Source organism: Falco biarmicus, chromosome Z (assembly GCF_023638135.1).
Source record: "Falco biarmicus isolate bFalBia1 chromosome Z, bFalBia1.pri, whole genome shotgun sequence".
Taxonomy (NCBI): Eukaryota; Metazoa; Chordata; class Aves; order Falconiformes; family Falconidae; genus Falco; species Falco biarmicus.
In genome coordinates this window covers 80765296-80780604 of record NC_079311.1, presented here as the reverse complement: position 1 = coordinate 80780604, position 15309 = coordinate 80765296, and positions in this window count along the sequence as shown.

The following is a 15309-nucleotide window of genomic DNA, read 5'->3' as shown; positions in this document are numbered from 1 at the left end:
CACCCCAGGACCAAGCAAAGTAGTGGAAGAAACAGCTATGAGGAAGCTTTAATTAAAGCCATCACTGAGCAGTCTTGAATTTATCTCTTGGAAGTGTTTTATGCAAATTTGGGTTTGTTTCCAACAAAGAGTGCGTAATAAGTCAACTCCTGGCATCTTTAAAAAAGCTCTTGCTTCTTGCCCAGGTTGTTTAGTCAGGGGATGAGGACAGGATGTCAGGCTCTTCAACAGCCGCCAAAAACTATAACTATTATTATTATTATTACTATTATTGTTATTGCTATTATTACTAACCATTTTAATAGAGCAGACAGCTACTTCCTGTGCTTTTTTTAAGTACCTCTCCAGTTTTTTGGTCAAAGTGTTTTCATTTTGTCAAAAGCAGCTGCCTGCTCACTGAGCCTTCCCTGCGCACACCAGCTACCACATCCCATACAGGAATGCATGGCTTTGTGTTTTCCAGAGAATTGGAAACCAGAAGTTACTGCCTGAAGACTTCATTTGATTGGCACATTGGATGACATAATTATGTTTTGGTAAATCCTGAGAATGACATGGGTAGTTTTTGCTGCATAAATGTGGAGCACCAACCGAGCCACTTGCCAGCTCCCCCTCATCTTTGCATGGGATTGGAGATGCTCAGACGGGGCTTCAAACCTCAGGCTCATCCATTTCCCTGCTGTTGCCTCTGCAGGCCTGTGAGCTCCCAGGGATGCCCCTTGCCCCACTGCTTTTGCACCCCCAGGGTGGCATTCAGTGGCACTAAACAGCTTTGCTGGTGCTTTGTCACCCCAGTGCCTGTGCTGCGGTAGCGGGCAGGATGCAGGATGCTCCAGTGGTGATGCTCAGTTTCCAGAGATGGAAACCCTGGCAGCGCTGAAGCTACTGACTCTGAGACCTGGGTGAGCAATGGAAATGCGAGCACAGCACTGGGGAAAAGGGATAGAAATTAAGCAACATGCATAGTACAAATAAAATTGTATTATTGCTTTCATTGAGACATTCCCCATGTAAAAATACTCTAACAATTTGTCCTTTTCTATAACAATTAGAACTAGGCTAATAATAATAATAATCCTCGAAGTAGAATATTAAGATTGCAAATTATATTAGCAGTAAATTCTTTTCTTTACTTACCCTGCTTCCTTTTTGCCTATAAAAAAGACTTTGGGTGCAATGTTAGTGGCAGTGCTAGCAGCAGTGCCAGGGCTCTCACCAGTGCAGCTGCGTTTAGAGCAGCAGTACATTGGTTTGCTCAGATCCTAGTGACAAACACCATGCAGACTGGATGACAAAAATAGTAACTTATCCCATACAGGTGACTATGGTAACTACGTATTTGGAACAAGAATTCAGCATTTGGAACTTATGTCGAAACCCACAGTTAAATATTCAGTTAACGTCTTCCTTCTCCTCCTCAGAGAGATTTGCAGAGTTTGCTATCATCATTCTTCACTCTGCTTCAGTATCATCTCCTCACCCTGGCTTTATTTTTCCTCTCTGGTTAGATTTTTGTGTAAAAATGTGCAAAACTTTGTGCGACATACCCTTTTTTTCTCTCTCTTTGTAGACCATTGGGCAGTAATGTCATAAAATTCTGGAAATGAGAGAGCTCAAAAGAAAAATTGCTTTATTATTGGGAGTGCAACCACAGTTTCTGTCAGCACTAATAGAAGCTAAAGATTCACATCTACTCAGTCACTGAAATATCTTCAAAGACATATCTGCAAAGAGATGAGCTGTCCAGTGAGAATTGTGATGGCAGATCCCTTAGCTTGCTTTGGAGCTTACCATGGAGCAAAATAAATATATAAAAAAATTATATATAAGCATTACATCACTGTTTCCACTCAAACAATTCCCTGATGCATTAGATTTAGTGGCCAATTAAGTATTAACTGTTAGAGAAGGAAGGTTGGAGTTGTCTTCCCTTCACTCAGGTCTTTCTGGAGCTGTGTCCGCATGCTACGTCTTACCAATTTAATCTTTCACCCTTGTGATACTTCCAGGCTTGCTTTCTCTCCGAGTTAGCAATTTTGACTTGACCTTCACAAAACCAGATTTTTTTTTTTTTGGATGCTGTGTGTCTCTGAGCTGCAACAGAGCCAAAGAAACATAGGCAACATTGGCTGCACTCCTCCCCTGGCTACCTCAGCCTCTTTCTCTTGGCTAATTAAAAAAAAATAAAATAATTCCTTTTCTGGTGCCTGGGGGCCAGGCTGTCACTCACCTCAGCTTTGATCCTAGGAGGTGACTTATGCATCTATTTAACTCTGCATGCTTTAGAAGCCAGTTCACTTCAAAGTTAAACATGTCAACAAGCTGTCTGCTGGATCAAGGTCTCCGTTTCCCTCGCCTTATTCTGTTCAGTCATTTCCATAGCTGCCGCTCTTCCTCGCTTACCTTTGGAAAGTTTTCATCAAAGATTTTTGCAGTACAATCTCTCCTCACCAAAGTTCATGGGAAAGCTGATCCTAATGTCGGTAGAAGCAGGATCAAGACTTTTCAGCCGAGATTTGATGCAGGAATGTCTGGTTTGGATCAATTTTATTTCCTCATTGAACTGCGTACTTGAGCCATTAGCCAGCTGGAGTGGGAATTCATCAGGAGATTTCTTTCTCAGGCAAGATGCTGAGCTCATTTAAAACCTGCCGTCTGATTGTGGAGTTATCACACTGTCCTTTTAGTCTAAAGTTTCTTCTTTCCTTGACTTATATAAAACTCCTGCACCCAGATCATTATTTCTGGGCTTCTCAAGCTGTGAGTGGATTTTTTGTGGGTTTTTTTTTTTCCTTTTTCTCTTTTTTCCATTTTTCATCATGCTCTTCCCATCCGCAATGCAATCAAGCATGCGGTTCCTAATCTTAAGGAACATTTCAAAATGATGATTTGTGGTTAGAAGAATGGAAAAGGTTGTTAAAATTTAAAGCAAGGGGATGGTTGGAGTTATTTCAGCTGCGGACCTCACGGAGGACCTCAGCAATGAGCAGCAGCCAGCTCCTGCGCTCTCTCAGCCAGCTTCAGCCCTTTCACTTCCCGCAAGCAATTTGTGGGGTACCCCTGGCTGGAGGTAATTCCAAAATTTCTCACTGCAAAGCCCCACATTTTGCTGCTTTTTCTGTTCAAAGGGCCTCAAAAGCAGCAGTCAAATCGCCTTTATGCTGCATATCCTTGGAGGAGGTGTGGGATGTCCTGAGTGGGGACCTCTGTGGTGGGACATGGGATGGGGGCATGCAAGCCTGGCTCTACACTGCCCATAGGGAAAATCTACAGGTTGAGTGGCTTGATCCTGGGACACAAACTCCAGTTTTAAAGGTTTGCAAGCAAAAAAAGTAAATCTGAGACAAACAAGTGCCGTGGTGTTAGGCAAGGAGCAAAAGCAAAAAGCTGGAGCTTGCCTGAGCAAAAGGCTTATTTCTGCCCATTCTTCCCCCATCCCCCCTACCGAGCTGCAGGAGAGAGGAGGGGGATTGGCAGGATGTGAAATAAGGAGAAACAGAAGATCCTTGAGGACTCAGCTATAGCCTTGCAATGGGCTAAGAGATGCATCTACTACCCCAAAAGCAGAGCTGAGAGCTAAGCTTTTGTTTGTTTGTTTGTTTGTTTTTTCCAGTTCAGACACTGAAAGTATTGAAAGATATTTTGGGTTTGGGTCAACATTCCTGCAGATCTCACCAGAGCAAAAAAAGAGGAAATAAACCCTTTCATTGACATTCAGTGTTAATAATGGGAAGTGGAAAAACACCTCTCTTATATTTGAGGCCATCCTAAAATACCAAATGACGCTGCTCACATGCCCGTGGGTGCTGGTGGTGCGTCCCTCTATGCCCATGACCTCTGTGGGGACAGGACTAGGGGGAGCCCCTCGGCTCCTGCACCGAGACATCCCTGGGCTCACCGTGTGACTGAGGCAGGATTCACAGCGGCGAGGAGGATAACATTAGTCTTGCTTACCCGTGACATATAAAAAAAAAACAAACAGGCTTGAAGGTATTGCTGGGTCCCCAGCACGCGGACGTGGCTGGGGTTTAGAGGACAAGACTGGGTCTGCCTTGGCCTCTGGCAAACAGCTGATGTTCTCCAGCTTCCAAATCTGCTATTCAAGAGGCAAAAAAAGAGGGATAACAGTTAGAGCTTTTGAAAAAATAAGAGCTAACAAAGGCATGCGTATTAACAGTATCCTTTATACCTTGGGTCTTGAAATCCTGAAGGTTAAAAAAAAAAAAAAGTAATTGTATTTGATGATATCTTGGAGGCCACTGCAGATGGGAAAGAAAAGTTTCCTGAAACAAGCTGGAGTGGCTGTTACCGCAGCTGATTTCAAAGTCCTGGGCTGCTTCCCTGCCTACCAACCGAGCCTAATGAATGTGTAAAAGGGGATGAAAATAAACAGCAACATTAGAAAACGTTCTTTTCTATTTCTGGACCAGGGTCTTCTTCAGGCACCTTCACCACTGGAGGACAAAGCCATGGGCCATGCTTGCCAGCCATCCCAAGCCCTGCAAACTTGCAGCAGCTTTGGGGTTCCCTTGTGCTTGACTGCCTCACTTGGTTGCAGGCTTGGAGCAATTTTACAAAGGGACTTTGTTTCACAAAAGCAGCCTTAGATGGCTGAACCAGCTCATCATTGCATGGGGAGTAAGGAGGGAGAGATATTAAGACAAGAAAGAAAACCAGAAGGAAAAGCTCACAGCAGCAGTGATACGTTTTGTATTATAGGAGTCATATGGGACTTGGAGAAAGCCAGAGAAAGAAAAGAAAGGTCACATTGTCCCCAGCCTCTGGCTTGGCATCATTTAAAAAAGTTTAAATCCAGATGACAAAGGTCCATTGAGGTTGTTGTCTTAGGACATGGTTTGGTTTTCATTTTAAGATGATGCCAACCCCCAAAGCTGCCCTGCCCTGTTCTCCTGCCTTTGTCACACCCCGCTCCCTGGTCTCCAAAGCTACACAAGCATCGGTGTTACCTGTTGACCAGATGCACGGGATTTGGCTCGCTGGTTTTGTGTGCCATACTGCTCCTACTTAGAAAACCGCACTGGAATCGCAGGACAGAAGGTGCTATTGGTAACCTATTTGCTTGTGGTAATCATTCTTTCTCCCTTTAACTCGTGCTGCTCCCTTCATAGCTGCTCTCCTAGGAGAGGCAGAGCAGAGTTTCTGTGGTCCCTACAGCTCCAAGTGCCCCTTGCGCCAGAGCATGGAGGGAAGCCCGTCCCCTCCGTGTCACCAGCACTCATGCAGCAGCAAGCCTTCCCTGTGCATCGTCATGCCTCCAGGGACTACGGGGGGAGCCAAGCTGTAGGAAGGGATGCTACCCAGATTTATGCTTCTGTGGGATTGCCAAATATGTTGGGAAGATTTCCCTGCCAGACTGCAACTTCTGTTCTTCCCCATAAATAAACTTGCTTTCAAGAAAGATGCCTGGAAACAAAACCGTCTCCAATGAGTTTATTACCAAGCATCTTTTGGGAGACCATCCTTCCTCTTTAGCAGCACCTCCTGTTCCTCAGGAGCAATGGTTTTCTGCAGCTTAGTTTGGGGTGGTGGCTTGAAGGGCACAAAACCGAGGAGAAGTTTTACCTGGGCAATCTGTGCCCGAGCAGTGTGTTGGGGTAAAGTGGAGAGAGGCAGCACTGGAAGCAGAAGCAAGGACTTTACGTTCCCGAGTACCCCCCAGCCCTAAGATGGACAGCTTTACCCAAACTGGCTCTTTGCACAGTGACTATCAAGGGTATCAAAACCCAAATCCAACACAAACTTCCTGAGATAGTTGGCAGGGTGCATCCTGGGGTGAGAACTAATTCTGTAGGTATTGATTCTTATTTGGGTATATCCTGATGCACAGAGGCAGGCTCATTCTGTGTTTTAATAATTCTTTGGGTTGTGCCTGAAAGCAAATGTTTCAGTTGGGGCACACGTGAACCCAGCCCCTGACCCACACTGGGAGGGGGAGGCTTGAAGGCTGCTACCGACCCACAGGAAAACAGCAGGTCCCCCCCACTCTGACTCCCATCACTTCCAGTTTCCACCCAACGGGAGCTTTTTGTTAATAGAAAAGTTTCTGAGCATGCATATTACCACTTTATTTTCCACTCAGATTCTCAGAAAAGAATGAGGTTGCATAAATCCTGTAAGATTCACTTACTACACTCAGGTGCCTTTGAAAATCCCAGTTGTATTTAACAGTATTGTGAGTTTTCTAATTTTCTCAGCCTACCCTGACTCACACAGTAGCACTTGTGAATCCCCAGCAGAGGGGGGGGGGGGGGGGGGGGGGCAGGGGGGAGGGCTGTCCATTTGTTTAGCAGTGGAAACCATTAACTTTTGCCTGAAGAATTGGTTTTACAGGGCTTATGAAATTGCTCCGTGTTTTCTCATGCTTGAATTTACGAAAAGTTACGAAAGCAAAACCCAGGAGACCACAACCAGACCCATACTTTGCTAGTGAGGAAAACTGAGGAGCCTCACTAACTGAGTGAATTGGTCTTCAAACACGTTTCTGGAAATTTGGACTACCTGATGGGCTGGGATGCCTGCTCCCTTGGTGCAAGGTGAGGGCATCGGTCATGCACCAAAGCACTGATGCTTTGCTTGGAGTGGTACACAAGCCAGCTCTGCTTTCTGCTGCTCATGGCTTGCAAGTGGCCATGGTTTGTGCTGAGCTTCAAAACCTGGCTGCTCTGCCAGAGGGAGGGAGCAAATGTGCTTTTATCCCCTCGCACGCTTTTAGTCTCGCTACTTCAAAACGCTTCAGCACCCCCATCCAGGTAATAAAATTGATGCATGAACCGCTGCGTGCGTCACTGATCAGTGCAATATAGAAAGTCAAACTACACGTATGAAATAATCCCTTCAGTCCTTAAAGCTGTGTGAAATCCCTCCTTGGCTAAAGAGTCCTTTCTAGAACTGTGAAAGATTTTCTGGCTACTTTGCTTTAAATGGGGATGTTTTCAGAAAAGATTCCCTAAGGTTGAAGGGGGAAAAAAAGTTTGTAAAGACAGAGAATCAAAGACCCAGCAGATAATGCTGCAAAGACCTGTTATCCATATGGCTCTGAGTTGCAGTCAATTTTCTTCTTTAATAGGATTATTTCTTTGTCAGATATTTATATTCTTCTCCATGAAAAGTTTATAGAACACGCAGCATTGATATATTAGTGCCAAGCAGATTTATTCATTTAGCTGCTCAAATACTCATTGCAGCCCTGCTGGGAAGGGAAGATTTTTCTCAACTTAATAGTCTTTTTCCTTATCAGATATTCATTTAAATGGTTTGCCCATAAATATAGGACATGTTGAGACATGTATACTATAAATATTTCAGAAGATTTATGCTTGCATTAGGCATTCCTTGAGCTGGACATGAATGCATTGCAGCTGCTACAGCCGATTTCAAACAAAACCCAATAACTCTGGTTATTGATAATCAAAAGTTCATGTGGGTTCAGAGAAGCGCAGCTCTCCCTCCCACTGAAGAAGGCTTGTGTGTGTCTTGGTACATGCCCACTGTTCAGCCCTGGCCCACTTTGCCCTGTGAGGCTTGAGGGTAGATAGAAAAGATGTGGATGCATTCACACTTGCTGTCAGATTGCTTGCTGCGGTCCTTGCAATAGAGGCGGAAGAAGACTTGGCAAGGCCATGTTGCAGAAGTACAGCTTCTCATCGGGTTTTGTCTTTTTTGTACTCATGTCCTCTCCATGATCAGCATCTGGCTGCTCCATCTCCTTGTCGGCTGCTGTTTCTGCAGAGCTGCCATGCTTGTGGCAGAAAGGACCATTCGAGGAGGGGCAACCACTGTCCATCACTAAAAGAAGCAAAATGACATGAAGTCTTTGGGCTGTGGCTCTGAAAGGCAACCTGCGAAGCTGGCAGAGCTTCCCCCCCCCACCCCCCCTCCGCTTTCTGCCTGAAGGACTGCATGCCACAGTGGGGCCAAGAGGCAAACTGTCAGTGTAAAACAGTGAAGCCTTCTCCTGACAGTGCTGCCTTGATCCTGAGGGCATCTCCAGGTACAACCTCAGCCTTGGTTTTGCTGGAACAACTTGCAGCTGTAAAGTACATGTCCTCTGGTGGCTCCAGGCTTAACCGCTAGGTACTGGCCCCTGAACATGCCTGACTTCATCCCACCTATTGACAGAGCCCCGATAAACACCAGCAGTTCAAACAGGGTCTGCCTGAAACAGGGGTAGCTCTTCCCTTCTCCCTTTCCTCCAGCCTCCCCCCCAAAAGGGTTTCTTACAAAAGCATGTAGGTCTCTACAGGCTGAATGGGCTTCTCAGAAATCTGGAAAACAAAAGTGTTGACCTGTGTTACCATGATTATTCACCTGCAGAACCTCAGTGGCAGGTACAGAGGTGTATGGAGTTGGGGACATTCTCCCCATCAGCAGAGAGACACAGGTTCCTTCAGAGGGCAATTAAATAAGATTCATTCCCCTCCTGAAGATGCCTATCTTTAGGTTTACTACATGACCTGTTACACAAGGTGTGATAAATTTAAGTCTCAGATACCAGGATGAATAAAACAGGAAAAGGAATAGAATAGGATGGAATAGAATAATTAGAGCAAGACCCCAAACCAATATGATAGAACAAGACCCTCAAATAGTCTCAACATCTGAGCTCTGAACCCCACTCCCCCACCCCCCCACCCCATTACTCAGCACTTCTTCAATCTACATGGGGTTTCAGACTGGCCATGAAATGCACAGCTGCTTCCTAGCACTGCAGAAAATAAACCAATAGAGCAGGAGGAAACATAACAAAAGTCTGAAGGAAAGCATCTAAAGAGGAGCCCAATGTTACATCTTTACCGGAGGAGGCTGACTGATAGGAAATTGAAAATGCAAGGCGACAAGTAGCACGCTTTTACGTAAATCAAAATCATTACTGACACCTTGCCTTGCTTTTAAAGCTGTGACATGTCTGATCATTTTGAATGTTTCAATGTGCGTTTTCAAAGGGGCTGTGACCACCCATTTCTTTGGTTCGAGTTGTGCAGGTAGAGCTTAACTAGTCCTCTCAGGTGCACAGCAGGAAGGCTTTGCATCCTGACAGCCTACAGCTTCTTGAGATGTAGGTACTTATTTATTTACCTACCTACCTACCTACCTATCTACCTATCTATCTATCTATCTATCTATCTATCTATCTATCTATCTATCTATCTATCTATCTATCTATCTTATCGATTGATTTTAACATCCTCCTTTCAGAGACACTAATCCTACATACCAGCCTGGGCAGGAAGTACAAGGACCAGGTTTGGTTGCTTAGACATAGCCACGTGTGGGGAGCCCTCTGAGCACAGTGGCATCTCCAACTCCACCTCTCCTGGAGCCATTTACTGACCAGCAAATACTGAGCAGTGCTCATCCTCGGCACTGACCCTGTGCCTGCAGGACCACACACAGCCTACATGCCCCAGGGGTGCCCAGTGGTACCCCAGTGCCAAGCTGACCATTGAACCCAGGGCTTGAGTCACAGAAACTGAGCCATGTTTCCAGCATTACGATTGAATTTAGACATCTAATCCTATGCTGCTGCCACCCTTGGTACTTCCACTGTGATTAAAAGGAGTCACTTGGCCTTCAGGGAGCCATTCTGTTACCTTTAATTAGGAATATGTTCATTTAACTCCCCCTAAGCCCTCCCCCCTGACAACAGGGATAACAGTGTGAAGTGGTACCCAACTGTCACTAAGCCTCCATGTGCCCGCACCCCATCCCGGCTGCAGGAAGCTGTGGGATCCACTGGACAGCTTTCATCTTCCACCTGGTGGGTTGGAGAGGTGCTGGCAGGTGCATCCCACCACCCCTCCAGGGGCCTGTTGGCTGGGCTGGAAAACAAAATCAGAAGATGTGCGTATCCCACCGTGGGCTCACGTCTCTCCATCCATCCTGGTTAGACGTGCCCTTCAGAGCCGCCCCATCCTAACGGGAGGCTGCTTCACTGTGACGGTATAGGGGGACTCTGCCCTTCCATGAACAGTGTGTTCCAGGTGTTAGTGCCACTCGCTGCTAAAAGTTTAGGGGTCACTTCTAATTTGGGGGGATTCTTGGCTCCAGCTCCCAGTTGTTGTCCTTCCTACCCCTTCCCAGTGAGATTTAACAGCCATTAGGTCATGGTACTGCTGTAATCGCATCGCATCGCATCGTGATCCTCTTTTTCAAAAAAAAAAAACAAACCAGAGAATTTTAAGGCACAGAAAGGCGTTAAGACTGCAGTGCTGGTGTTTTTCAGCCCCTTCCACCTTTCAGCAAGGGAAGAGCCATCAGCTTTGGTGTCAGAGCTCTTGGTGCTATCTGGAGGGACAAGCCAAGCCACCCCAACCTGGGGCTGCACCACCAACCCCTTGTTTAGATCCCTACATCGAGGTCTTTACAATCCTTGCTCCACCAGGTGAGATTTCCATGGCTCTGGCCTCCAAGAAGGGTCTAGCTGTGCTTCTGTCACCCTCCCAGTACATCCCGGTTGCACACCTTGGTTTGTGTAGCCTGTATGTTGATGATGCAGAATATTAGCCCGGCATTTGAGAATTTATTTTTTTTCCCCCTAACCGTCAAAAACTTCCCAAAAAGATGTAAATAATTAATCAAATTTAACATTTTAAGGTGGTTTTTTTTTAAGTCTTCAGTTTAATTAAACTAAAAGGCTGTAATTCAGTGAAGGGAACGTCAACAAAAATAAATAATATTTGTTCTGATTGAAAAGCAGTTTAGTATCTGAGGAAATGGGAGCAGCCGGCAGGAACAGGGACAACAACGCTAGGAGCAGTATTTGAATCCTTGATTTTCCTGTGTGCACATTATTTAATTTAGGCTATCAACCTTTCCATGGAATACTTTTTAACTACTGTTTCTGGGCCTGCAGGAGACTGCCTGTGGTGCCAGGAGGCTAATTTGAGCCGTCTCATTGGCCTGTGGCATTTCACTGGTGTCTGCTTTAGATGGCAAGATACAAAAGAGTTGTTTCTAGACCAATTAAATGCATTTTCCTAAGTGTATCTTGTGGCTCCCCAGTACAAAGGAAAACATTTATTTACAATGTAAAAATATCTCTCTTCACAAGCAGCTTTGTTTTCTTTTCAGTGCTAAGGTTGTGCCCTTTGCCCTTTTTTTTAATGAATATTGGAAATACACAGAGTTTTGAATAATGAAACTGTGCAAAAAAAATCACAGCTGCAATGTGTAACGGTTCAGGCAAGACCCTATTATCATCATCCAATTTCATTAGCAGCAATATAAAATTGTTTCTACTTACTCAGGGTTTCTTTTTTGATGAAACTTGATGATCTGGAAAGTTAAATCTTTGTGTTTACAAACACTGATCAAAGGCAGTTCATTCCACAGATCATCTCACCACCTGGTCCCACCAGCCGTTGACTTCTGGGGCTCCAGTTCAGCAAGTGCTTAGCTTCAAGCATCAGGGACACACCAGGTCCTGGGTGCCCACCTTGGTGTCCCCCACCCCGGGAAAGGACATGCTCTGCTCTTGGTGGCTTTGCGCTGATGCAGGGGACAACTGGGGGTTACCAAAGTGGTGTATGGCTAGTGACCAAGAGTTGGTGGCCATCAGGTGTCACACCATGTTCATGAAACAGTGTCTTCGGGAAGGCGAAACACCTCTTCTCACTTATTTTGGAGAATTCCAGCTCTGTGAAAAATCCAGCTGGACCCCAGAACATTGTGGTGGAAGGGCCACCCTCACACTTGTACCACCTCTCCATCCCTGGTCCTGTGGCAGGGTGTCCCTGTGGTCTGGCACCATCCTCTGGGAAGGGGCTCCTGGTGCATCCCCCATCCCACGGTTGGCCTCTCGGGCTCTGCTCCCATGAGCACAGGCATCCTCCTGAGCTGGCCCTGGAAGATGTGATTAGCGACACCGATTATTATTCTTCCAGCTCATGCTGCTCCTCCTCGGCTGCTAAAATATTCATGTCTGGCACAGGGTGCTGGGAGGCCGGGTAGCACATTGTCATAATAAAGTGGTACTGAAATTTACATGCTGCATTTTTTTTCTTATTTTTTTTTTTTGCATGGTCCAAACATAATAAATTAAATTTGATATTGCCCAAATAAAGAACCAGTGTTTCGCTCCAGATTTGAGAAACCGTGTAATTTGTTAAATCAGATAAACCACCCCTTCTTTCAAATTATGCCCAGACACTTAAAATTAACATATACAGTAACCCACACTGTCATTACTTTGGAGGAAGAGCTTTCCCTTTCTTACAAACGTTTTCACGGTTTTATAGTTGTTCCCAGTTTGCCGCAGAAGTTTTTCATGGAAAAGGAGGCAGTGAGGAGGGAAAAGCTTGTGGGGGTGATGATCAGAGTCAAAAGTGGAGCACAAAGCAGCCGGGGATTTAATGCAACACTGAGAACAGCACTCAGGGTGCCCACCTTCCCATGCCACCACGTGTCTGCTGACACCTTTGGGTCTTAAAGTGGCCATTTGCCTGTGTTTCCTGCTGTGCACGTTGCCACTCAGGGCACTGCCCAAGGCCACATCCCGCGGTCCCACTCCCGACCCCATCAGCATCCTCCAAGCAGTCATCTACGGACAATGCACCAGCACTGTTCCACATGCTCACTCTGACCCTGCTCTTTTTGCTGTCCGTTGGTAAGAAAGGCACTCACAGTAATTCCCACGTGGCAAAAAATGTGCAAGTAACTGTCCCCTGGCCTCAGACTAGAGGGAGAGGGTGCGCAAGGGCTGGTGGGCTCCCAGAGCTGACATCCCTGAAAAGCACAGGCACGCAGACTTCAAGAAACGGATAAATTCTGCAAGTACAGCAAAAACCTTGTTCCCACCTGGCCTGGAGTAGGTTTACAGCTCATGAGATGAAATTTCTACTATGTCTCATTGTGGTCTGAGGGACCTGGGAGACCTTCTTGCTCCTACACCCCCCTGAGAGGGGCTGGAGCCAGGGGGTCAGGCTCTTCTCCCAGGGAACAGGCGACAGGATGAGAGGGAACGGCCTCACCTTGTGCCGGGGGAGGGTTAGGTTGGGAATGAGGGAAAATCCCGTCACGGAAAGGGTGGCCAAGGCTGGCACAGGCTGCCCAGTGGGGTGGTGGGAGTCACTGGCCCTGAGGGGATTTAAAAGACATGTACATGCAGTGCTCAGGACTACGGGTTAGTGGTGGGCTTGGCAGTGGTGGGTTAATGGCTCAACTTGGTGATCTGAAAGCTCTTTTCCCACCTAAATGATTCTATGACTCTAAACCAGCCAGCTCAGCTGGATTCCCATGGGCGGGAGGGTGCAGGATTTGTCCAAGAGTAAGGAAACTCCATCTGACACTCTGCTTGGAGCTTCACCCCAAGCCAGGCCCCAACACCTCCTGTCCAAGTGAGGTTTGGTGTCTCAGGATGATGCCCAGGTATCTGCAGTTGTTTGGTCCAACAGCAGAACATGTCCCCACCCCGGGGTTACACAGCACGCTGGGAAGCCTGCTTGCTTTTCACGCGCTTGCTCCAGATGGGCTGTCTTGCCTGTGGTGCCAGCACCAGCAGGCGCAGCAGAGCATATTGGTTTAAGACTGCTAGCAAATTAAATTGCTCTTCCACAAGCGAGCTAAAACCTGGTTCTGTCCCAAACCAGGGTGAAACAATGAATAATTTTTTTTTAAAGGAAATATGGTGAAGCAATTTGATTTATTTCAGACAGGTGAGAACGGTTTCTTCTGACTTTTTAATCTGGATTTTTGCATTATAATATCAGCCAGAACATATGTAGCTTTAAAGCCTGCTACTTGAAAAAAAAGTCAAAATATTTATAGCACAGGCAAATACTCTGCCACACTGAAACAAGACTGAAACAAAACACTGCCATAATTTCCTGTGCGTAGTCCGTAAAATACAATATGTTTGAGTGAAATACTTGGATTGCCTCAAATTATCAGTTTGAAAGGAAAAAAAAACAATGTTTTTTTATAACACATTTTGTAAACAGCATTGTGGCTCGGGACTTCAGCAGTGGGAGCCTGGTGCAACCGTGAGGCTCTGCTTCCTTGGCTCAGGGAAACGAACCACTTTTAAAATAAAATAACAATAATAATAGGACAGGAATAGTGCCTTAGAGAGGTGCAGTTGTGCGTCGAGGTCCTGCCTGTTCCTAAAGAGGACTTTGGTTAGCCAATGCCCTTTGTTAGAAAATGTCTACATTAATTTCTTTTCTTTCTTTGCATAGTGAGATCCTGCATGTCCCAGCCTTGGGAAAGCCTCCTAGACCATCCTGGTGCTTACAAGCCTATGTGCACACAGCCCTGCCCTCAAGACAACCCCCTAAGGAACCGAATTATATTTACTAAAAAGATTCTGCAGCTCCAATGTGCTTTATGGAGACATCCCTCCGTGCAGTCCCAGCCCAAACTGCAGGTCAGCCAACCCCAGCAGCGACCCCAGGTGCCTGGGCTGGTGGTGGCTTCCGTATTCCAGTAGATTCCTCAGCTCCCAGCGCTTCAGCCTGCGGGCAAAATGAGCAGAGGAGATGCTCCATGCCCAGGCAAGACTCCAGGGACGGTGCTGGGCTGGATCCTGACCCTTTCCTATTTTACAGCAGTCTCTCTGGCGTGCTCCTGTGCTTTGCTTCTTTTAAGGACTGGGCTAAAGGGGAAATTTTTACACATCCACAAAATGTGCAAGTGGAAAAGGAAGCCCTGAGCACCTTCCCATGCTGCTGCTTGTCCAGGGAGTGATTTTTGACTCCAGGCTCTGCACCTCCTCTCCAGCTCATTTTCCTGGGTTTGACTTCATTTTGTAGCCACGCGTTCCAGCCTCCTCCTGTGGAGTGAACATGAAATCAAGAGCTGGAGAAATTGTATGGGAAAAGCCATCGGTGAGCTGCCAAGCCTCTCAGGAGGTTGTCTGCAAATTACTTCATAAAGAAACCACGCTGGCGGCCAGCTCGGATTGATTATTATTTTTCTGGTCTGTGGATAGCTGCCTTGCAACTGGCTCCGTCGTGATGCATCTGCTGCGACGGAGTCACCAACCACCAAACACAGGGCTCACACCCTCCCACAGGTGGCTGCAGGTCCCTCGTGCTTGAAAAAAAAATTTCCCAGCCACAGATGCTCATTCGTTTCTTATGATGGGTTAAGATTTACAGGCTGGCTGCAGCCTCTTCTTCTGGACACTGGGAAAAGCAAGGTGATGGACATGCAAAGCTTCCCCCAAAAACCCCACACTGCCACCGCAAATCCTGAAAGCAAAGGTCTGAAAACCAAAACGCCCTGATCTGGGAAGCAGTTGGCCTTACGGTGAAACCATATTTTCTTCTAAACCATCCACCGATTCATTTC